Genomic DNA, 24,993 nt, shown 5'->3' on the forward strand with positions numbered 1-24,993 from the left:
GTCTCCTAACACCAATAACACATCCTTTAAGGGTTGATTTCTACACTAGAAAGCTTAAAATCAATTATGGGACATCACTGGGCCTCACAGGAACTTTCTGGAACACCGTACGCCACCTCACGCGCCCCCACCCGACTCCACATGCATCTAAACACACTGCACGCGCTTCCACGCGCCACCACAAATAGCCACGCGTCTTCACGCATCCCCACACGTTGCACACGTGCCTAATACCTCTCTGGCTGACGTGGCGCACTGTCATTCCCTGGTTGTACTTTGTCCATATGCGCGCGTCTCACTGGATCATCTCTCCGCGAATCCATGCACCTGTGCTACACCGTATCAATCTCTCTTTGATCAAGCAACATTAATGGCTCTGATCCGTGGTAGATCGAATCTCCATGTATCCGCACTACACCAAATCAATCTACTTAATATTAAAGTAATCCAGTGGACCAGATCAGCGTATGTACCACCTTCAGATACACCTGCCCACACCGGATCTTCTGTTGATCTTCAGGACCATCCTAAGGTCCTGATCTAAGCGCATTGAAGTACCATGCGCCTTGCTGCACCGAATCCCAGCCCTTTATTGGGTGCGCCGATTTGAACAGCCTCCAGTATACATTATATAAATAGTTTATATTATATACAACTAATTTAAACACATATATAATTATATATATATATAATTCTAATAATAAAAAAAATCCAGAAAAATACTAAAAAATTTTATAAACCCTAGTTAACCCTCTTGGGTCCATAGATCAAGCCTAACTGATGATTTTAAATATACTCAACCTATATATATAAAATTAATTAATTAAAATCCAACAATTTCAAATAAAATAATAATAATAATAATAATCATGCTTTTAATTAGTCCATTATAACCATTATTTAATTAATAGATTTAATCCAAAGCCTTGATACTCAAGGTGAAATCCTTATAGGTTCTAAGAAGAAAGTTAGAGAAGAACTCGCCTGAAGGTTTTGAAACGAAACCGACGTTTCAAGCTTTAATTGTCTCTTTTAATTCCGGCATCTTTATTCTCCAATCCGTCCTCCTCTTTGTCAGCCTTCTCTTCTTTTTCCCTCTCATCTCTCTTATTTTTCTAACATGACAAACTTTTAACCCTAAAGCCTTATGTGTATTTTTATACACCTTAAATTCCAAATCCTATTCCAACTAGGACTATGAATTAAAATAAAAACCTTTAAATAATATATATCTATAAACCTATATTAAATTACATATATATATATATATATGGACCTTCCATAATTAACCATTGGTTAATTAAATCATATATACCTATATATATCACCATAAATATATATCTATATATATATCCTTCCATAACACTTATTAATTAATTATATTTATATATAATTAAATATATATATATATATATATAATTATACAAAATAATCATTTTAAATAATCACATAACCATGGGCCTTTATTAATTAACCCATTTAGGCTTCATCTAAGCCTAAGACCATATCATTTGGTCCAACTTTCCTTAAGCCCAATCCAATTAATTTAAATAAATAAAATAATTAAATAAATACTTAATAGGGATGTCAATTTTTACCGCCCCGTCGGGGCCCCGCCCTGTCCCACCCAGTTAATAACGGATATTGGAACACTTGTTATACCGTTGTGGCGGACATGGATACAAATTTTGTACCCGTCGAGAGTCACGGGGCGGGTAAGGGTTCAATATACATATCCTAGGGGCCCCGCACCACATATAACTATATTTAATATATATATATATTAATAAGTTATTTTAGCGGCTTACCCAATTACCCATCTCTTACAATCCTAATTTGGGATGTAAACTTGGTATTAAATTTGCTTTTGTTTTGGTTATGGTGGAAGTTGGAGCTTAGAACTTCTTGTGATTTGGTTGTATTAAACTTTTATTTTTGTTTATTATATTCTCTGAATTATGTTATGTGCATGTTATTTTTTTTATTTTTATTAGGATGCATAATTTTATTTATGTTGTGTCATTCCTAGGCTTTGCACATTTAAATAGCAGGAGTTTAAGTTCCAAAAAGTGGGAGAAAAAAATTTATTAGTGGGGCGGGCACGGGGGCACAGTATTTCCTAACGGGGCGGGGTTGGATATGAAAATCCAACTCGTCGCGGGTCTCGGGGCGGGCATGGACTTGACAAAAATTAAAAGGGGCGGGGCGGGATTTAGGGAAACCCGCTCCAAACCCGCCCCGTTGCCATCCTTAATACTTAAATTAAAAAATAACTAATTACCTAGAGCATATAAACAAATAAGAATTTACAACTAAGTCATACCATACCAATAAAATCAATACGCCAACAATTCAATTAATAATTAAACACACAGACAAAAATCATCATATCAATAATTCATAAAACATAAATAAAATAAAATAATTACTGTAAGCACTCAATTAATTAAAACAAATCATTTAAAAATAAAAATAAAAGCGATTAATCCCAAATAAATCAAAAAAATTAATTTAAATAAAAATAAAATCATGAATCCCAATAAATAATACCTTTAAAATATTAGGGTATTACATTTTAGGTATCTGAGAATTCTATAGACTGCATCAAAGTGTTTTTCGTCCAGGTGAATGAATGAACTGGCTAATCATGTTGACTGCAAAAGCTATATCTAGACGTGTATGTGACAAGTAGATTAATCTTCCAACAAGTCTTTGATACTGCTCTCTATTCAGAACTTCTTCATCTTTAGAAAGCTGCAGCTTAAGGTTGGGCTCAATAGGTGTCTCGACTGGTTTACATTTTAGCAGACCTGTCCCACTAAGTAAATCAAGAACATATTTACATTGAGTCACAAATATCCCTTCTTTGGAACTAGCAAACTTCATTCCAAGAAAGTATTTTAATACACCCAAATCCTTGAACTCAAAGTCAGCTGCAAGTCTCTTCAGTTTCTCTAATTCTTCATTGTCATTACCTGTTAAGACTATATCATCCACGTAGACAATTAAGACTACAACCTTGCATTTTCTACTATGTTTGTAGAACATGGTATGGTCAGCTTGGCTCTAACAGTAGCTACAATTCTTCACAGCTATCCCAAATCTCTCAAACCAAGCTCTAGGCGACTGTTCGAGACCCCATATAAAGATTTTTTTAGTCTACAGACTTTATTAGGTCCCAATTTTTCTTCAAACCCAGATGGTAGATTCATAAAGACCTCCTCCTCAAGATCTCCATTTAAAAAGGCATCTTTTACATTTAACTGGTGTAATGGCCAGCTGAAATTCACAGACAAAGATAACAAGATTCTGATTGAGTTTATCTTGGTTACAGGAGCAAAAGTTTCCTGATAATCAATTCTATAGGTCTGGGTGAACCCTTTTTGCTATTAGTCTTGCTTTATACCTCTCATGCTACCATCAATTTTACATTTCACAGTAAAGACCCACTTGCAACCTACTATTCTTTTTTCCTTAGGTAAATCAACTATCTCCCAAGTACCATTTCTTCTAAGAGCATTCATCTTTTCCATTACTGCTACCTTCCAATTCGGATCATTAAGAGTTTCCTAAATGTTTCTCGGGCTAAACAAGTGTGAGATTTTTGAGGTAAAAGCCCTTTGAGTATGAGAGAGTTTTTAATAAGAAAGGTATTTGGTAATGGGATATTTTGGATTTGGATATTTAATTCGAATACATTTCCTAACAGTTATAGGAATATCAAGGTTTGATGGTTCTTTGTTAGGAGAAGCAATGGGAACTGAAGATGATTTAGGTTCAGAATTACCTGTGATATCTAGAGGTCCAGTTCCCGGAGGTTGAGATTGATCATTTCCAAGAGGAATATGCAGACTTTGACTCTTTTGATGAGGTCTTCTCCGAGTATAAACCAGAGGCTCAGTATTGGGAACTTTTGTGCCCAGTTGTAGTGGTTCTTCCCTTGTTTCAGATATAATAATGTTTGGCACTGTATGACTAGGATTCCCTTCATTGTTTTCATTGGTTTTATCACATTGTTCCTGACTTTGAATTTCGGGAATAACAGTAGGATGAGGTGAAGTAATCAAAATCACATTTGGTAAAGGAGTAGGAGATAAATCCCAAAAATTTTCTTCCATCACCTTATTTTTCCCCTAAAGAGAATTTTTGTGAAAGTAGAATTTATTTTCAAAGAAAGAGACATCCATACTCACATAAAATTTTCTTGTTTGGGGATTATAGCACTTATATCCCATTTGAGTAGAAGCATACCCTATGAAAACACATTTTTCAGCTTGAGAATCAAGTTTGGATCGAGTATTATTGCGTATGTGAACAAAAGCTATGCAGCAAAAAACCTTTAGAGATAAATCCGAATATATTCTTGATAAAGGAAAAATTCTTTTAAAACATTCTAATGGCGTGCTATATTTTAAAACACGTGTAGGCATTATGTTAATTAAATATGACGCTCTTAAAACAACTTCCCCCCAAAGATATTTTGGAATATTCATTAAAAACATTATAGCACGAGCCACTTCAAGTAAATGTTTATTATTTTTTTTTTTTTAGCAATTCTGTTTTGTTGAGGGGTATCCACACAAGTAGACTAATGATGGATAAAAACTCCCCAAAATTTCATTAAAATACTCGGTTCCATTATCGGTGTGAAAAATGCTAATTTTTGCTTAAAACTGAGTTTCAATCATTATGTAAAAATTCTTAAAAAAAATTTCAACCTCAAACTTTTCATTTATCAAATAAACTCAACATAAACGGGTATAATCATCTATAAAAGTAACAAATCATTTTTTCTTAAAAATAGTAGTGACTCTTGAAGGTCCCCAAACATCACTATGTATTAAATAAAATAGTTTTGAAGGAGCATAAGGTTTAGGCAAATAAGTAGTACAATAACTCTTAGAGAAGCAACAACTTTCACATTAGAATGATGAACAATCCAAATCTTTAAATAAAGTAGGAAACGTTTAAGATATGGAAAACTAGGATATCCTAGTTTTAAATGCCAAAACATTATTTGTTCATAAATAGAGTTAGAACTAACACTACTGAGGCCCTGAGCCTTTTTATTACTGGAGAAGTCACCATTAAAGTAGTAAAGTCCATCTATTATCTTAGCACTGCCAATCTTCTTCCCCGAATTATCGTCCTGAAATTCACAGTAAGAATCACAGAAAATTACATGACAATTTGATTATTTGGTTAGTTTACTCACAGACAAAAGGTTACAGGCTAGTTTAGGGACATGGAGAACAGATTTATGATCTATATTCTCGGATAATTGTATCAAACATTTTCCTGCAATAGGTGAGAAACTACCATCTGCAATTCTAATTTTTTCAAGGCCAGAACATGGTGAGTAAGTGCTAAAAAGATTGGAAAGGCTGGTTATATGATCAGAGGCTCCAGAATCGATGATCCATGAAACAGAATTTAAATAACAAGAAAGGGCATTAAGTGTATTACCTGTTTGTGCAAGAGAAATACTAAGAATACCAGATGAGGAATTAAATTTCAGCAGCTTCAGAAGGTGATCTATCTGCTCCTTGTTTAAAGGACTTGTCTCAGCTTCATTGACAATAGGAACCGCATGCCTATTTCTGTCACCAGGCTTGCTACTCTTCTAATTCGTTGGTTTTTCATGAATTTTCCAGCAGTTCTCCCGAGTATTGCACGATTTGTTGCAAAAGTCACACCAGGCCCATAACTTTTCTTCAAGTTTTCGCTGAAAATTGACTGCTCTATTAGCAACAGTCTCGACAACAACAAGGGCAGAACTTTCAACAAGCTCACTGATAGTTATCTTTCCCAACATTACATGTCTGCGGCTTTCTTCTCTTCGAACCTCACAAATCCCTCACCAATTAGAGGAAATGGAGTCTTGCCAATGATCCGTCCCCATGCTTCATCAAATTCCATGTTGAACCAGGGATGTCACCAAGTTATACAGGAAAAGGGGACCAAACCTAATTTGAAATTCAACGCCACATACTGGATACGTGACTCCAACCTCCCAGATGATTGCTCCAGGGTTGTCACCAAGTTATACTGGAAACGGCGGGTTAACCGTGACCGATGCAACGGTCAGGTTGATGTGTCGCTGAGGGAACTCAGAGGTAGGCCGCCTGGACCCTATGTGGAATACCCTGTGAATACACAGGGATCGCTGAGATTTACATACCGGTTTGGGAGAACCCGATCTTATAGCCGGATCAAGAAAGCATTAGGAGGAGTTATTACGGTTTTGTGTTATAACTGGCTGTGCCGCGTTGTCTAGCTAATGGCCATCTATATCTATACAATTTCTGCCGGACTATGGACTACTGCTCACCGAAATTGTGACTTTGAATCCTGGTCATTTATGTTTGTCGATCTCATAGCTGGTTCAAGAAAGCATTCGACGGAGTTGTTAGTGTCATGACTTGCTCTGCCGCGTTGGCTAGCTGCTAATTGCCATCTATATCTATACAATTTCCGCCGGACTAGGAACTATTGATGGTGAAGCTTTCACCTGCTGCTCACTGGAATTGTGACTTTAAAGTTTAAATCCTTGGTCATGTTTGTCTCCGTATTGGGGCTGGGTTTGTATTTTAGTTTGGGCTGGGCCTGTCATATAAGGCTTTTATTTTAGTAACATTTTAGCCTTCCTCGGGCCACTGTACTCATATTTTCTTCTATGGAATTTACCTTTACTTTCCACACACACAAAATATATATATATATATATATATATATATATATATATATATATTTTCTTCTATGGAATTAATCTTTTTGGGAATGTTAAGCAAGTTGTACAAATAGGTAAATTCCTCTTCTTTTCTTGTTGTTTGATCAATCTTTATGTGTTAAAAAAAAAAAAAAAAAATTCAATCTTTATATGGGGTAATTGTATGGTTCTGTAACCAAATTAGAATGATATATAGTTTTCATTTTACCTCTCTCATTAGTTGTTATCGACCATCATTCTTCTTCTATTTTAAAAATATATATTTTTAGATCAATTGCATAAAATTTTCATGACCTAAAACAACTTACATCTCACCTTAGCTACTAAATGTTAATTATCACATGATCGACCAAAATATTTTGGAAGACACCTACCCTATTGCATCAAGTTTACATGGTCAAAACATTATCTACTCATAGGTTTTTTACATCAAAATATATATCATTATCTACTCATAGGTTTTAAGTGCGATGCTCGATTTTGGACATTCAGCAAACAGACTTCTGTAACCTGGAAAAGTTAAAAATTCAGTCCTTTTAAATTAAAAATTAAAACAAAATAAACCAGATAATTAAATATTTAACTAACACATAATTACAAATAACTACACAATTAAATTACATAGATCACATCATACAAATACACATATATAAAACATATAATTCACATCAAACAATTAAGTCATTTAAACACATAAATATATAGTCACATAATCAATTAAAATGCAAATAAAAATAATTAAATAAATCCTTTAAAAAATCTACTAAAAATTAGGAATATTACATAATTTGACAAATTTCGTTATCAAAACGAATCTGATCAAGTTGTAGATTTTTGGTTCGATTTGTCAAGATTCAAGATCGGAAACAGAATTTAAAAAGTGATCATATTCATACTTTGATACACTCTGTGATGATGAAAACAATGCATTAGGAAGGTAAGCGAGTGAATTACCCGAGTGAATTATCAGGTTCATACTTCAACACACTCCGTGATGTAAACTCAAATAGTAACTATCCATGAAAAATATATGTTATGTGTATATAGAGTAAGAGTGGAAGAAGATAATTTATTATTATTATGGTGAATTATTATTTTTAATTTTAAACTCAAATAGTAACTATATTAAGTCTTACATTGTAATCAAGGATTCTGTGATTGAATGTTATTTTTTCTACTTTTTAAAATAGGTGATAAAAATTATATGAGTGGTATGTGTGAGTTTTTTGCTGTAACCAAAAAAATATAAATCAAAAATAAAAATAAAAATAAGAGGAGTACATATGGTGGTCCCGGGTGGCTCATTGTGAACCATTTATTTCGTGCGTGCATTGGAAAACGCGTAAAAGAAGTGGACAGGGTTTTTGATCCCAAACATTCCCCGCAAAAAATTGGTCAATGTCTTATTTTTATGTCATTTAAGATTTATTTGCACAAATATAAGGACTTAATATTTTGGGTAGGTAATTTAAAAAAATGTTTTTCTTTGGAGAATTGTGATTCGTAAAACATTCTTTTTGAAAGAGATATAGAATATATCAAGAAGTTCACTTTTGTGATTGACCTAAAAATTATTTTTCGTTTATTAATTGCTCAGTGAAATAAAAGATTCCAGCTTTTGGTTATAGATCTTAAAAGTAACAGAGATATCACATTTTCAATTGTTACTACTTACTATATTCATAATCCATTTGCTCTTAAGTAACAAAAATATGGTCAAAATTGAGAAACTATTGAAGTAAGGTTTATAGGTTCAACTTTTTTGTTTTCCTTTCCTTTCATTAAGCTTGTTGGCTCATTATATGCTAGTTTTGTTTTTTGTTTTTTTATAACATTTGATGCTAGTTAAAAAAAACATTACTTGTAAAAATATACATATAGGCGCGTGTGTATATATACATTTCGTGCCTGCATGGGAAAACGTGTAAAAGAAGTTGGATTGGAGAGGCTTTTTTGTGTGTTTTTTTTTGTTGAAAGTATGGATTGGAGAGGCTTATCGATTCTGTCAGCATTTAGAAGAGAACTATCAGCTTTGTTTAAGGCTGAGCTTTGTTTGTCTTCGTATAAAACACACACACACACACACACACACACACACACACACAAAGGACCAACTTGCAGTGGTGGGCATTGGTGTTCCTGGACCTACACTCATAACATCACCAGCTAGCCTAAATGTGTGGATCCTATTGTAGTGGTCTAACACCCCTTTTTGTTTTCAAGTCCATATCATATTCTCTCCATTGTTTGATACGATATTCCAACATTATTATTATTATTGTTAGCAATGAGAAACTATCATACGGCAACTACAAAACACAACAAAAAATACATAAAGGCATAAGACACACCCTGAACAAAATCACCAGCTAGCCTAAATGTGTGGATCCTGTTGTAGTGGTCTAACACCCCCTTTTGTTTTCAAGTCCATATCATATTCTTTCCATGGTTTGATACGTTATTCCAACATTATTATTATTATTATTATTATTATTATTATTATTATTTTGTTTTTTTTGTTTTTTTTGTTTTTGTTTTAGCAATGAGAAACTATCATATGGTAACTACAAAACACAACAAAAAATACATAAAGGCATAAGACACCCACTAAACAAAACTACCATAATATGAGAAATAGGCAAAAAGACCCTGTCACCCTGCACCCTAAAAAGCATTTCATGGCCCAACCCAAACGAAGATCCATAAACAATTGGTCCTTTTCAATTGCAGGCCACAGAATTGGGCTTAAAGCAAGACCAAAATGAACATTAGCACCATTGAAGAGACCACCATTACAATCACATACTAGACATTACAGTGATCAATAATTTGTGGGCCCACCATTCTAGAAAAAACTGTCCTCGCATTTTTCACACGCTGCAATAAAGGAAAGTTTGACCCGAAATTCAAAAGCTTGACGCCACATTATGCAGTGTGAGAAACAAGGGGGACCTAGGGTTGCACAACGACCAAACTAAGGGTGTTGGCCCATCCCCAGTGAACCACCATTAGTGTGAGCCTCTTCGGCAACAACAAAACACCACCCATAACAAAGCAACAAAAATCATATGCACCGAATGATTTTCAGCCTCACAGATTATACCAGCGACAACCAGCCACGACTTATAGTCCATGGCTGCAACATATTTCTCACAAGGAGGGATTAGACTAGTCTCAACTTCTATGAAACATTATCTGCATGAAGAAAACACAAACAAAAACCTGAGATTGAAAAGCTGAAACCTCCCAACCTAAGAAAACCTCCTCACCGGCAAGCTTCACCATCAATAATAAATCCGGCCCCTAACTACCTGAAACCACCATTCATTCCACCATATCAGCATCAAGATAACCCCAATCCAAAGACTCCTATTCAGAAGGCAAAGACCCCAGCACAGAAAAACAAATCCATCAAGATATTTTCTCCTAACCAACCTCCACCCTGTTGAAAATAAACTTGATTTTAGTATTTAGTATTTTCAAATATTTTTGTATCCATGATGCATGTGTTAATTTAGCATGTTAGTGGGTAGTAAATTGTCTTAGTGGGAGTTAAGGTTATGTAAAATAAAGAGTCATGAGAGTTAAGCCTAACAAATACTATGTTAGTGGGAGTTATGCATATTGAAGATTATGTTAGTGGGAGATAGGAGAGTTATGGACATTTAAATGTAATGGTTACACATACATATGTGAGGCCTATATATTCATATACTCTACTCTAGCCAAATAATAAATCAAGTGAAATAAAAAGTATTTTCCTCCATTTCTATTCTCTTCCAAATAGTATAGTGTTGTGTGTGTAACTAGGCCACTATTTCCAACACACCCAACCTATATACACAAGTTTACCCTCCCCCCATTCCACCTTCCTACAATGGCAAAACCCAATCTCATTTTCCTTCACCCACCACCAACCCCATACGGATGATCACCTTAACCTCTAACCATATTACTACCAACACAAGCAAAAACAAAGCACCTCAATTTTATTACCCTGATAACAGACCAACTCACGTTACCAAAAACAACAGATCTTACCTAACCAAAAACAACAAAGCCTATCCAAAAAACTTTAACCCAACACTTTATAGCTCACGGGGACACCAAATTAAAAGACTCACTGAGCAACTCCAATGGAATGATGAAAATTTAGGAAGAGCACTTGATATATACAAGGACATGAAGAAGACTGTCTCTGAGCTAAGAGCTGAGCTTGTCATGCTCAAGGCTCAGAAAGATCATCCACATTCAACATCTCCTCTAGTAATCACTATCTCAAAATCTCCAAATGCAGTAACCACATCAGCTACACACCTGATCACAAAGGAAGGCCCAGCAATCACAACAAGGGATGCAAAGGCAACCACTGAAGGACCAGACCACCATTCATGCAGCATACTGAAGGAGCAACCACCACCAACAACCACCTCCACCACCACTCTCTGGAAGCAAACCACCATGGTGGACCCATGTTTGAATTTGAATTTGAATTTAAATCTTCCACATGTGACTATTGCATCACCTTTGCAGGCCACCCCTCTCCCTATCACAAATAAGGAAACCTATATGACATGCAATCAACCTAATACCACAGTACCTATCTTTTCTCAACAAAACTGTCCATCACCACATCACTCACCTAACCAAGATATTACCACCAATCCAGCACAGCTACCTGTCCCACCCCTGACAAAATCACATGGCACCAACATACCATCACAACACACTATTGCCCAATATACAAAGTCTCATGACATTGTACGAAAAAAAAAAAAAAAAAAAAAAACACATTGGTATGAAGTAATCACACAAAGCCACACAAAGCATGTAATACCCCTAATTTTAAAAGGACAGTCCTGGAATTTAATTTAATTATTTATTGTTTTTTTATTAAATTAATTGATTATTTGCTTGTTTTGATTAATTGACTATTTACTTATTTGATTTATTTTATTTTTAATTCAATTAATTGTGTTTTTCTTTCATTAATCGTTCTAAATTGTGTTTTCTTTAATTAATTGCTTAAATTGTATTTTGGTTTGTTTCATTAATTTAAATGTTTTTCTCAAGTTTAATTAATTACGTACTTATGTGAATTCACTGTTTTGGTAATTAGGGTTTCATGTTTTATATCGTGTCTAGGATTGGACATATAATTGGTTTAGGCTTTACTTTAGGGTTTGGTTTAGGATTTAAATTAGGGTTTCAATTAAAACCTATAAATACATAAGTACGGATTGCCAAGGGTTTTGTTAACCTTATTCACGTAAAAAAAGAGTTGTGAGAGACAAAGAAACAGAGAGTGAGTCTGACTAATATACAGAGAGGCTCAAGGAGGAAGGAGTGGAGTGCTTTTGGGTTGAACCAAGAGCACCGGAGGTGGTGAACGGCAGCCTAGGACGTTGACTGGAAATCCAGAGACGTTGGTTTACAGTTTCAAAATCTAAAACTGCAGGCAAGTTCTGTTCTTCTCTTTCCTCTGTAATTTGTGTTCTGTGCATGCCTAGGTAGTCTCCAGGGATTTAATAAGGTTTAAAATGGATTAAATAGATGTTGTAACACGTCTTTTATGTATGAGCATACAGTATTTAATTTCATTGTAATAATTGGGTTTGAGTTTGCTTAAAGTTACTAGTCGAATTTATGTTGCCGTTATGTTTAAAAGATTCTGTTAAATCCATGTTGTGGATGTATAACCATGGTTTAGGATTTTGTCTGGGTCTAAAATTTAATCCTAGAACCAGTATTAAAATAGGGTTGGAGTTTACAGAATTAATCTGTTTTGAAATTGGTTAAATTTTCTAACTGAAAATTATGTTGTCGTAGTTTTCAAACGGTGTGTTCAATTCATGTCGTGGTTGTATACTGATAGGGAAAAATAACCCTAGCCTATCTTGACTTAACAAAAAAGGGAATTAAATATTGACCTGCCACCAGATTTCTCCAACTCTCAGACGATAATATCTCGATATTAAGGATAACCATTCTATTAGATAAGAATGATGACAAATCGTATCTAGGATAGGATTTGTCATGGGATAAGTTCAAATCTTATCAGGGATAGGATTTCCACGAGGTAGGCTCCATGGGCTAAGGACGATGAAACTCCCTTATCAAGAAGAAGGGAAGTGACTATAAAGACAAAGATGACTCGGGGATAAGGTACACACAAAAAAAACTCCTACTAAGCAAATTACGATTAAAATTCTCTATCGAGAATCATTGCTAACTTGATCGTTGGAGGGTCAACGGCCGGCACCACACCGGTGTTTGACTTTGCCATCCTTATTTTGCAAGAAACGGTGTCGTACTAGACCGCGGCGAAATTCAACCTCAACAGTTGGCGCCGTCTGTGGGAACAGCGATTCCCTTGAATCGATTTATTACTCGTTGGGTATAGACGTTTGCGGTCCGGTATGGTTACCGAAGGAACACCATCGCAGGGATCTGGTCAAAGGGAAGAGTCGGGTGAAAATCTAGAAGTCCCAAATGACCAGACACGATTTGCAGCGTTGGAACTGCAGGTCCAAACTCTGAATCAGGGTATGGACCAGTTGATCCAACAAAATGCAGCACTCCTGCAACACCTTGTTCCACCGGTTCAACAGGGTTTGCCACGCCAAGACCTCTCGAATCCAAACAGGGGTAATGGGAATCTGGAAGAGCAGGATACTCATCCTCCCCGACATGAGACCGAAGTTGAACAAAGCCAGGTGGGAAACTGACATAGAGAGGTGATCCACCCCTTTCTTCCACGGAGTTCCCGACCCCATGAAGACACGACCGTCATTGAAAAGACCGAGGAAATTTCCCACGTTGACCTAGAGATGCAGGATCTCAAGGCAAAGATGGAGGGTGTGATGCAGGCCATGAAGGGAAAAGGCATTGCAGCCATAGATGGTTTGGTACAGAAAACCAATTTGCCATTCAGCCCATCGGTTATGAAATGCCCTTTGCCAATCAAATTTAGAATGCCCACAATTGAGAGTTTCGACGGAACTAAAGATCCCCTCGACCACTTGGAGACTTTTCAGGCGCTTATGCACCTACACACGATGTCGAATGAGATCATGTGCAAGGCTTTTCCAACGACTCTTAAAGGATCAGCACGGGTATGGTTCAACAAACTAAAGCCAGGAACCATCGAAACCTTTGAAGAATTGAGTAAGGGCTTTGTGGGCCATTTCATTGCTGGCCAGAGGCATAGAAGGCAGGCTACCCACCTCCTTACTGTGAAGCAACAGAAGGGAGAGTCACTGCGAGATTACATTAGTCGTTTTAACACGGAGATGTTACAGGTGGAGGAAGCGGATGACAAGGTGGCCCTAGCCGCCTTCATGGGAGGACTTCAAACCTCAAGATTTCTCTTCTCTTTATCAGAGGAACCTCCTACCAACATGGCCGAGTTATTGGTTCGAGCTAAAAGACATATGAATGCTGAAGATGCAATGATTGCGAGAAAGGGAAAAGAAGGGGAGGATAAGAAGTCAGACAAGAAAAGGCCGGCCTTGACGATCAGAGATGAAAAGGAAACCAAGTATAAAAAACCCATGGTCAACCAGAATGAAAGGGCATCTCGCTATAAGAACACGGAGAGGTATACAAATTACACTCCTTTAAATATGCCGATAGATCAAGTTTTCCTACAGATCCAGGATGAACCATATCTGAAGTGGCCACCGAAGTTGAAGTCAGATCCGGCAAGGAGACCTCGTGATAAGTATTGCAGGTTCCATAAAGACCATGGGCACGCTACAGAGGATTGCTTCGACCTTAAGGATCAAATTGAGACTCTGATCCGAAGGGGGCACATGCGAAAATTTATTGTGGGGAATGACAGAACCGACATTAACCCACTAAGAGTAGGCCGAGATAACCACCCTCCTGATCAACAACCAATAGGAGAGATCAGGGTCATAGCCGGGGGGTATGCAGGAGGTGGAGAATCGAGCTCAGCCCGTAAGGCCTATGCAAGGAGAATGCGAAGCTCATCTGAGGTGTGCGAAGTGGGAGTTCAGATTCAACATCGAAAGATGCCTCGTTTAGGTGATCCAGTTATTACATTCTCAGATGAAGACATGAAAGATGTGCAGCAACCTCATGACGACCCTCTTGTCGTCACCATGATGATCGCTAACTATAATACTCGGCGAATCTTTGTAGATAATGGAAGTTCAGCTGATATCATTTTTCTTGATGCATTCAGCAAGATGAAGATTGGTAAGGAGAAACTCAGACCTACCAGATCACCATTGGTGGGATTCACGGGAGACAAAGTCTATCCTCTAGGAGCAGTCATCCTTCCTGTCACTGGAGGAACCAGCCCAAAACAAGTCACTGTCATGGTCGACTTCCTGGTGGTGGATTGTCCATCTGCTTACAATGTCATCCTAGGAAGAACGACCTTAAATTCGATAAGGGCTATCACTTCGACTTATCACCTATTAATGCGCTTCCCTACCGAGCATGGCGTGGGCGAACTAAGAGGAGATCAGTCCATTGCCAGAGAATGCTACGTTGCCTCTCTCAAAGAAAAGAGACAGCAGGAGGCTTTGATTGTCGATGAAGTTGAAGAGAATGAGCAAGACCGGGCTAAGCCAATCGAGGACTTGGTAGAGATATGCTTGAATGACACTGACGTAACAAAAAAGGTGAAGATAGGGTCTCTGCTCCCCTCAGATTTCACAAATATTCTTATACAGTTCCTCAGACAGAATCAAGATGTATTCGCCTGGTCACATGAAGACATGCCCGGTATTAATCCAACTACGATTGAGTATCGATTAAACACAGATCCTACATTCAAACCTATCAGGCAAAAGCGAAGAACATTTGCCGCGGAAAGGAACATGGCTATATCAGAAGAGGTGAATAAGCTTATGAAAGCTGATTTCATCCAGGAGGTTCATTATCCCGACTGGTTGGCCAATGTTGTTTTGGTAAAAAAGGCCAATGGAAAATGGAGGTTGTGTGTAGACTTTACGGATTTAAATAAGGCGTGCCCCAAAGACAGTTTCCCTCTACCAAGAATTGATATGTTGGTAGAAGGGACAGCTGGCCATGAGCTGCTCAGTTTTATGGATGCATACTCAGGGTATAACCAAATCTCAATGCACACGCCAGACAGAGATAAAACCTCTTTCATCACAGACCGAGGTTTATATTGCTATAAGGTGATGCCTTTTGGGCTAAAAAATGCTGGTGCAACATATCAGCGGCTAGTAAACCTGATGTTTAAGGACCAAATCGGAAGGAATATGGAAGTGTATGTGGATGACATGCTGGTAAAAAGCTTGAAAGCTCAAGACCATCTGGTTAATCTATAGGAAACGTTCAAGTCCTCAGGAAACACCAGATGAAGCTCAACCCAAGTAAATGTGCCTTCAGAGTCTCCTCTGGGGAATTCCTCGGTTACATGGTAAGTAGAAGAGGGATAGAAGCTAACCCTGAGAAGGTCCAGGCGATTCTCAACATGCAGTCTCCAGCATCGACCAAGGAACTTCAAAGATTGACAGGAAGGATCACAGCTCTGAACAGGTTGATTTCCAGGGCGACCGATAGGTGTTTGCCTTTTTTCCGTGTGCTCAGGAAAGCTTTTTCATGGACCCCTGAGTGCGAGCAAGCTTTTACAGAGCTAAAGGAGTATCTCACTTCACCACCATTATTGTCGCGGGCGATGCAAGGAGAACAGTTGTATTTGTACTTGACAGTTTCTCCGTCGGCAGTAAGCTCAGCCTTGGTCCGCGAAGAGGATGGAAACCAGAAACCGGTATATTACATTAGTCGTGCATTCAGGGGGGCGGAAGAAAGATACCCAAGGATAGAAAAGTTGGCATTTGCTCTAGTTATCTCCGCGAGGAAACTCAGGCCTTACTTCTAAGCTCATACAATAATAGTATTGACGGACCAACCACTTAGGCAGGTTCTCCGCAAACCTGATACTTCAGGGCGACTCATGAAGTGGTCGGTAGAACTTGGAGAGTTCGATATCCAATACAAACCCCGAACGGCCTTAAAAGCCCAGGTACTGGCAGATGTTATAGCGAAATTCACACCAGAAGATGGGCCCGAGCATGCTGCAGATAAGCAGGAAGAAGCCGAATCTATTTGGACGTTATATGTGGATGGGTCTGTCAACGCCCGTGCAAGTGGGGCAGGGCTAGTAATTATCTCCCCAAATGGGGAATGCATTAAATATGCACTCAGGTTTGGTTTTAAAGCAACCAACAATGAGGCAGAGTATGAAGCCCTCCTAGCAGGCCTCAGGATGGCGAAAGCTTTAGAAGTTGAACGACTAGTAGCATATACTGACTCTCAACTAATAACTGGACAAGTCCAGGGGGAATATGAAGCCAAGGATGAGAAGATGAAGACCTATTTACATAAGATAGAGGATATCAAGGGTTTTTTTAAGAAGTTTTCTATTCACCGGATTCCCCGAGAAGAGAATGCGCAGGCAGACGCCCTGGCTCAACTGGCAACCACAGAGGAAGATAAAGCCATACCCGTGGGATATTTGGATGAGCCTAGCACGGTCTGGGATTGGCCACAGAAAATACACCAGGAGGCCCATGGCATGGAGTGGGCAGAACCCATTATCAGGTACATTGAGAACGAAGAGCTACCCCAAGACCGCATGGAAGCACGAAAGATTAGGATGCGTGCGGCAAAATATTCCCTCGTTGATGGGGTTCTCTATAAGAAGGGATTTTCTCTACCCTACTTGCGTTGTGTCTCCATTGATGAGGCAAATTACATTTTAAAGGACATACATGAAGGCCTTTGTGGAAATCATGCTGGGGGCAGATCACTAGCGCATAAAGCTATCCGACAAGGATACTTTTGGCCTACTATGAGGACAGATGCACTTGAGTTTGTGAAGAAATGTGATAAGTGTTAGAGATTCGCCAATGTCCCAAAACAACCAGCAGAAAAGTTAACCCCTCTTACAGGGCCGTGGCCTTTTGCCCAATGGGGGACAGACCTCATCGGCCCCTTACCCCAAGGGAAGGGACAAACTAAATACGTAATTGTAGCTATCGATTATTTCACCAAATGGGTAGAAGCTGAGCCATTAGCTCATATTGGAGCGAATGAAGTAAAAAAGTTTTTCTGGAAGACAATAATCTGCAGGTTCGGAGCACCAAGGGTAATTGTGACCGATAATGGGAAGCAGTTTAAAAGTGAGCAGTTCCTCGATTTTTGTAATGAACTTGGGATCAAAGTTCATTTCTCCTCTCCTGCCCATCCCCAAGCCAATGGGCAGGTTGAAGTCACGAATAGGACAATATTGAAGATGATCAAGACACGCCTAGAAAAGGCCAAGGGCTTGTGGCCTGAACAACTACCCGGAGTTTTATGGGCCTATCGCACTACTGTAAGAACCCCTACTGGGGAGACCCCTTTTGGGTTAGCTTTTGGAAGTGAAGCTGTGATCCCGGTAGAAACAAAGGTTGCTACCTTCAAAACCAAGTATTTTGAACCTCAACAGAACGGAATGGAACTACGATTAAACTTAAACCTGGTAGAAGAGAAAAGGGAGCAGGCCAAGGTCAAGGTTGCGGCTTACCAGCGGATGATATCCAAGTACTATAATGCCTGAGTCAAGCCAAGGAGGTTCGAGCCAGGAGACCTGGTGCTTCGTGAGGTTACCCCGGCTACTAAGGAAAAGGGGGAAGGAAAGTTAGCTCCCAATTGGGAGGGCCCTTATCGAGTAACCAAAAGCAACAGACCGGGGGCATACTGGTTAGAGTCACTTGGTGGAAGCCAGCTTCCCCACCCGTGGAATGCAGAACATTTGAGGAAATATTACCAGTAGGTACTCATGCCAGGCTGTGTTTTATTTTATTGTCTCACTTTTAAAAGTGATAGAATGTTTTTAGCTACAATAAAGCAGACCAGTGTGTAACGGGATGCTAATATTCAACTATCGATTATTATTTTCGATAGGTCTTTAATAAAATGGTTATTCGTATTTATTGCACGTGTTTCTACTGAATTTTTTAAGTCACATAAGGACTAGTGACACATTAAGTCCCCTTCTTTATTAAAAGAAATAAGTGACTTTTCCTTACTAAAGGGACGAGCTGGGTGAAGCTCGTAAAAATATGTTCCTTCGAAAGAAGGACGGGCTGAGTGAAGCCTGGGAAAGTAAAATGAGTTCTGTATAAGGAAACAACAAGTATGGAACAATACCATGAAAGACAAAAGTAGAGCAACTATTCTCTGGATTCAAAGATATTCTGAAAAGTTTTAAAGGAACAACATACTGAGAAATCAAAAAACCTAATATATATATATATATGACTAATACTATGGAATTCAATCTTCCTCTTCGCTCTCACTTAGAACGTCATACCTAGAAAAGTCTATGTCTGGACGATCTTTGCCGACAAGAGCTTTGAACCGGTCAAAACCATCACAGCAAGCCTTGCCTATGAGCACCTTGAATTCATCAGAATTTTTAAAACTCTCCACGGCAGCTAGCTTCTCGAATTCCAGCTTATCAGAGTATTCTTTGGTAACTTTCACTTTCTCATCTTGAAAGTTTAATTTTGCATTAGTCAAGTCATCTTCTTTTATTTTAAGTGTAGAAGTAAAATCTTCATATTTAGCCTTGAGGGAAGCCATCTCTAAGGAAAGCTTCTCGTATTCTTTGGCGATAACAACAGAGTATGTAGTGCCCTATAAATAAATAAATAGTGGCGAACAGTTAAAAATAAATAAATAAATAAACGAAAAAAAAGAGATGCGCATAATAAGGGTAAAATCTCACCTGGCTGATTAGATGAAGAAATTTCTTTGAAAGCTCAGATGCTGGCAGACTCTGCAATCTGGCAGTGTCGTCTTTTACTACCATTTTATGTAACCTATCATTCGCGACATTAGCGTCATCGAGAATCGATTCCCCGTGGGAAAAGGCTTGGTTGGTTGATACTAAACAAAAACTTTCGAAACTAGTAGGAACCCCACCAAATCCGCTGAAACCTAGAGGTACAAGAGTAGGACCTGATAACACTCCAGGGCTTGCGGATGTACCATGATTCCCTTCTCCTACCCTTCGTAATTTTTTGGAAGCAGGAGTAGAAGGGAGATTACTTGACCGGACTTGGGCTAGGAGTCTTTTACTGAGCTTCTTGCCTGCATAAAAAGTAATAAGGGAAATACTTAATGAGATATTAACTAAAAATCAATAAGTTCACATATAAGTATGTTTATTTTTCTTACCTTTCTCTAAGTGGGTGGAGGTTTCCTTTGAGTTATGAGCTCGTACATACAAATCTAAAGCCTCGTCAGTTATGAGATCGCTAAAGGTCTTTACTGGGTAAGAAGAGGCATTACCAACATGCTCGGCTTCTGGAATGGAGAGGGTTGGTTTGTCTTTAAATTCTGGGAAAAAGAATAATAAGTTGCACCTAAAAAAAAAAAAAAAAAAATTCCTATTCATGAACAGTACCTGAGGGTACTATTCCCTCGGGTGCAAAAAAAAAAAAAAAAAATTCCTATTCATGAACAGTACCCGAGGGTACTATTCCCTTGGGTGCCAAAAAAAAAAAAAAATTCCTATTCATGAACAGTACCCGAGGGTACTATTCCCTCGGGTGCAAAAAAAAAAAAAAAAAAAAAAAAAAAATCCTATTCATGAACAGTACCCGAGGGTACTGTTCCCTCGGGTACCAAAAAAAAAAAAAAAAAAAAAAAATTTAATTTGGAAACTATATACATATAAATCTTACCTGTTGGATCTGAATTATTCCAAATAGTTGGAAATTTCCCGTATGCACCGGAAATAAAGAAGAAAAGACTCTTCCAACCTTTATTATTTTCAGGGGTTGCAACAAGGAGGAATGTCTTCTTTGATCTACACTGGAAGTACCAAAAATTGTCTTTTTTCTTCTTGGGATAATAAAAATGCAGGAATTGATTTACTGTTAGACGGCCATTGCCACACTTTCCCCAAACAATCAAACAGCCTATAATAATTCTCCATGAATTAGAAGCAATTTGAGAAGGAGCTATCTTCAGATGAAAAAGAATTTCTTCTACAAATGGATGAATCGGAAAACGCAAGCCCGCAGCAAAAGTCGACTCGAAAAAATATACCTCACCCAAACGAATAGAAGAACATCTATCTTCTGGTTTGGGTTTGTGAAGACGAATAGATGAAGGAATGGAATATTTAACTCTACAACTCTGTAAAGTATCATCCTTCATTAAGGATTCTCCTTCACGAGGAGGTTGCTTGGAAAAAGCAGTCCTTGGTCTTGAGGAGTAATCAACACCAGATTCATCAGCATAGTCAGGATCGAGTTCTTCAACACTTTCAGAGGTTGAGTCCTCGGATTGAGATTCAGTATTCAAGTTATTTTTCTGCACGAACATGATGAGGTATCGGATATCGTGAAAATAGCGAAACTACTTTTGAATTACACCAATAACCTGGTAGAGACAACTTGACCTAATTACGTATCTACAACGATCCACAATAAACTCACAGTTAGGATCCAGTTTGGAGAATTTCAGACCAAAAAGAAAAGGAAGGTAAATAAATAAATATATATATTTATCTATTTATATGAAAGAAAATTCTTTTTCAAGTAACAGTGAAGTTCTTGTAAAGGAGTCCTACTACAATATGGAAGGGGCCTGTAGTAAAAAGGAAACAAATGGAATATAGAAAGTATTTCCTTGGTCCACCACGTACCCAGAAATAGGGGGCAACTGATAGGGAAAAATAACCCTAGCCTATCTTGACTTAACAAAAAAGGGAATTAAATATTGACCTGCCACCAGATTTCTCCAACTCTCAGACGATAATATCTCGTTATTAAGGATAACCATTCTATTAGATAAGAATGATGACAAATCGTATCTAGGATAGGATTTGTCATGGGATAAGTTCAAATCTTATCAAGGATAGGATTTCCACGAGGTAGGCTCCATGGGCTAAGGACGATGAAACTCCCTTATCAAGAAGAAGGGAAGTGACTATAAAGACAAAGACGACTCGGGGATAAGGTACACACAAAAAAAACTCCTACTAAGCAAATTACGATTAAAATTCTCTATCGAGAATCCTTGCTAACTTGATCGTCGGAGGGTCAACGGCCGGCACCACACCGGTGTTTGACTTTGCCATCCTTATTTTGCAGGAAACGGTGTCGTACTAGACCGCGGCGAAATTCAACCTCAACATATACCATGGATTTAGGGTTAATCTAGAACATTTAATGGAACCCTAGAACATGTATTAAATTATTTACAGAGGCTTGGGTATCACCGGATGCGAGGAAGATGAAGTGGAAAAACGCAGAACGCGTCGGAAAAAGAGAGAGCAGGCTCTCAAAATGAGAGAGCCAGCTCCCTCACACAAAGAGCCTGCTCCAAGGAGCATGGAGCCGGCTCCATGCTGAAAAGAGCAGGCTCCCTAAGTTAGGGAGCCGGCTCCAACATTTAAAAGAGCAGGCTCAAATTTTATGGAGCCTGCTCTCACCCAAATGCACACAAATTGGACTGTGGGCACTGTATGGACTGTTTAGATGATTACCACTTCGTATAAATTATTTAATTGATGTCTTGGGACTATAATAGGCTTAATATATTATGGGAAACATTAATCAATGATTAAGCATAAGAATGGAGCAAAATAAATCTAAGGAAAGCAGTAGATTGCAAACTGATTTTCTATTGTCGTTGGTTTCAAATATTGTGTTCAATACATGTTATGGTTGGATGTTAGAGGTTTATGATGTATCTAGGATTAAGATTGAACCTAGAACAAGGATTAAAAACATCACAGAGGGTGTAGGAAAACACCAGAGTTGAAGAAGATGAAGCCAGAACGGACAACGGCATCCAAGGGAGCAAAAGCAGGCTCCAAAAATGGAAAGAGCCAGCTCTAATATTCTTAGAGTAGGCTCTTGGCTGTTTAGAGCAGGCTCTTAGATCCTTAGAGCCAGCTCAATCCATAAAAGAGCAGGCTCAATTTTTCTAGAGCCTGTTCTTGCCTAGAAATCTCAAACAGTATGATTTTTATGCGTTAATTGGACTGTACAATGCATTAGGACTTCGTCTAACTTATTTTAAGTGTTGTATGGGCTGTTATAAACCTATAATAACATGGGAAAATAATAACTCAAAAATGGATTAAAGGATGGACTATATAAGTAAATAAGACTTAGGGGTTGCACACGGTTGGACAAGTTTTATTGGCACTGAAACTTAACAAGGATTGTTTATATGATTTAATTATAAAAATATATCATATTTCCATAGTATTATAAGTATAGTGAATTAACTAAAAATTCCCTATGCTTACCTTGGGTTTAATTGATACTCAAATTTCTATTAACGATATCAATTCGTGAACTATATTGGAAGATTTGCTAGGTTTATATACCTGAGCTTGGCCAGGTTGTTGTGTATGATTTAAATATATATATAAATCATAATTCTATAGTATTTGAAGTATAGGGAATTAACTGAATTTTCCTATGCTTACCTTGGGGGTAGAGGAAACTTAAATTTCTATTAACTGTATCAATTTTTGGACTATGATGGAGAATGTGAATGCTTAAATTTATTGTAGCACTTTACATAATTGGAATTGGATTTTAGGCCCGTATTGAATGCCTATTATTTATGTCTATGCATTAAATTTATCTTGTGCATATTGTGGAATGTGGTTGATGACTATTTAATAATGGTATGGTCAACTGTGTTAACTGGAGGATTGTATGTACCGGTATGGGACGGTGACATACTAGGTATGGATTAGTTAAAACACTAATCCTAACTAATTTGGAATGAGTTGGATTAACCATAAAAAAGTTAAGTCCTACTTATATGGATATATATATATATGAACCGGTATGGGACGGTGTCATATTAGGGATGGCTTAGTTCAAAATACTAAGACTTACTTATTTTGGGAATGGATTAGTTCAAAATACTAAGTCCTACCCAAACTGGATTAAGGTATGGATTAACCATAAAGGTTAAGTCCATCACTTACATGTGTCATATCAATTGTGAATTGAAAGACTTACTACGGTTCTAGGATGGAGTGTTTACATATATCAGACCACTACATAGATGACTGATATTTTGTATAGGGAGTACGGACTTTATGTATTTATTTTATGTGCCATGGTATGAGCCTGAGTCTCAGGACCATGGTTAGGGTGCGTATATCGCCTAGGATGGATAACTGGACATATGTGTTGTTCCCTGGTAGGTCTAGGTACTCATGCCCACCTTAGGGTGCGTATTTGCATGTTGCCTTTTATTCAGGCTGAGACAGACCTACTGGACTAGCGAGCATCCTATAGTGTGTACTATGTACATATATGGACTACTCTAGATATTGTTGAATCTTCCTAGGATGTATCTGCGTATCGGATTACTGTTTGGATTGTAGTAGATCAGGACTTGCATATGGGCCTGACCCACTCCTTTATTTTTCAGGTGTTCGTCAGTTCCAGGGTTAGAGCTTGGACGTGCAGAGCAGATACAGATATTTATTCCTCCGACTATATAGGAATCTTCTCTATATTAGCTTTAGACTTTATTTCAGTCATTTCATTTTTGAATTGAGAATATTAATAAGGGGTCCACTGGATGGATTCTCGAGTTGTAAACTTATGGAGTTTTGGATTAACAGATTTGAATAATTTTATTTCAAGGTTTATTAATTTAGTTTCTTCCAGCTATTTAATTTTATTTCTTATTTCACTTTGTATTCCGTGTTCGATTTAAAATACTTTAATTGTTTGATATCCCTCGGGTTTAGGCTCGGACCTGATCAACCCGCGTCTCGGATCCGAGGGGTATCACAAAGCAAGCCCAAGCTAAACTTCGAATTCATACTTCCTTCCCCTGAAAATCCAAATTGTATTGAGCCTCCTAAAGAAGTTGCAGAAGAAGGTCACAGTTTTTGGAATGCAAACCACCTCATTGGAATTTTCATCCATAAGAAAATCCCATTTAAAGTCATATAAGCTACGGCAACAAAAATTTGGATATCTCATGGCCTGATCCACACCATCTTAGGAGAGAAAAACTCCTACATTTTCAGATTCAACTCCAGCACGGAAGCAGATAATGTCCTTTCATTTGGCCCTTAGTCCATTACTGGACACCCATTCTCTCTGATGAAATGGAATCAACAATCCCAACTCAACTCAGCACAACAAAGTTTCATCCCCACATGGATCAAATTCCACAATGTCGCTATGCAATATTAGACTGCTAAAGGGCTA

General features: G+C 37.9%; 2 long non-coding RNA genes across 2 annotated transcripts; both read right to left on the reverse strand.

The window, feature by feature from the left end:
- Window positions 1-2,530: 2,530 nt before the first annotated feature.
- Window positions 2,531-6,534, reverse strand: LOC132274568 (uncharacterized). The gene is made up of 2 exons (XR_009470462.1): window positions 5,467-6,534; window positions 2,531-5,149 (listed from the first exon to the last, which is right to left on the reverse strand). It is a non-coding gene; the product is annotated as an uncharacterized LOC132274568 (long non-coding RNA).
- A 13,114-nt stretch (window positions 6,535-19,648) lies between these two features.
- LOC132273371 (uncharacterized) lies at window positions 19,649-20,510 on the reverse strand. The gene is made up of 3 exons (XR_009470098.1): window positions 20,470-20,510; window positions 19,961-20,089; window positions 19,649-19,873 (listed from the first exon to the last, which is right to left on the reverse strand). It is a non-coding gene; the product is annotated as an uncharacterized LOC132273371 (long non-coding RNA).
- Window positions 20,511-24,993: the final 4,483 nt, after the last annotated feature.

The sequence above is a fragment of the Cornus florida genome, unplaced genomic scaffold (assembly GCF_030987335.1).
Source record: "Cornus florida cultivar Cherokee Brave unplaced genomic scaffold, ASM3098733v1 CherokeeBrave_3.0.0_Hap2_Chr09, whole genome shotgun sequence".
NCBI classification, from domain to species: Eukaryota; Viridiplantae; Streptophyta; class Magnoliopsida; order Cornales; family Cornaceae; genus Cornus; species Cornus florida.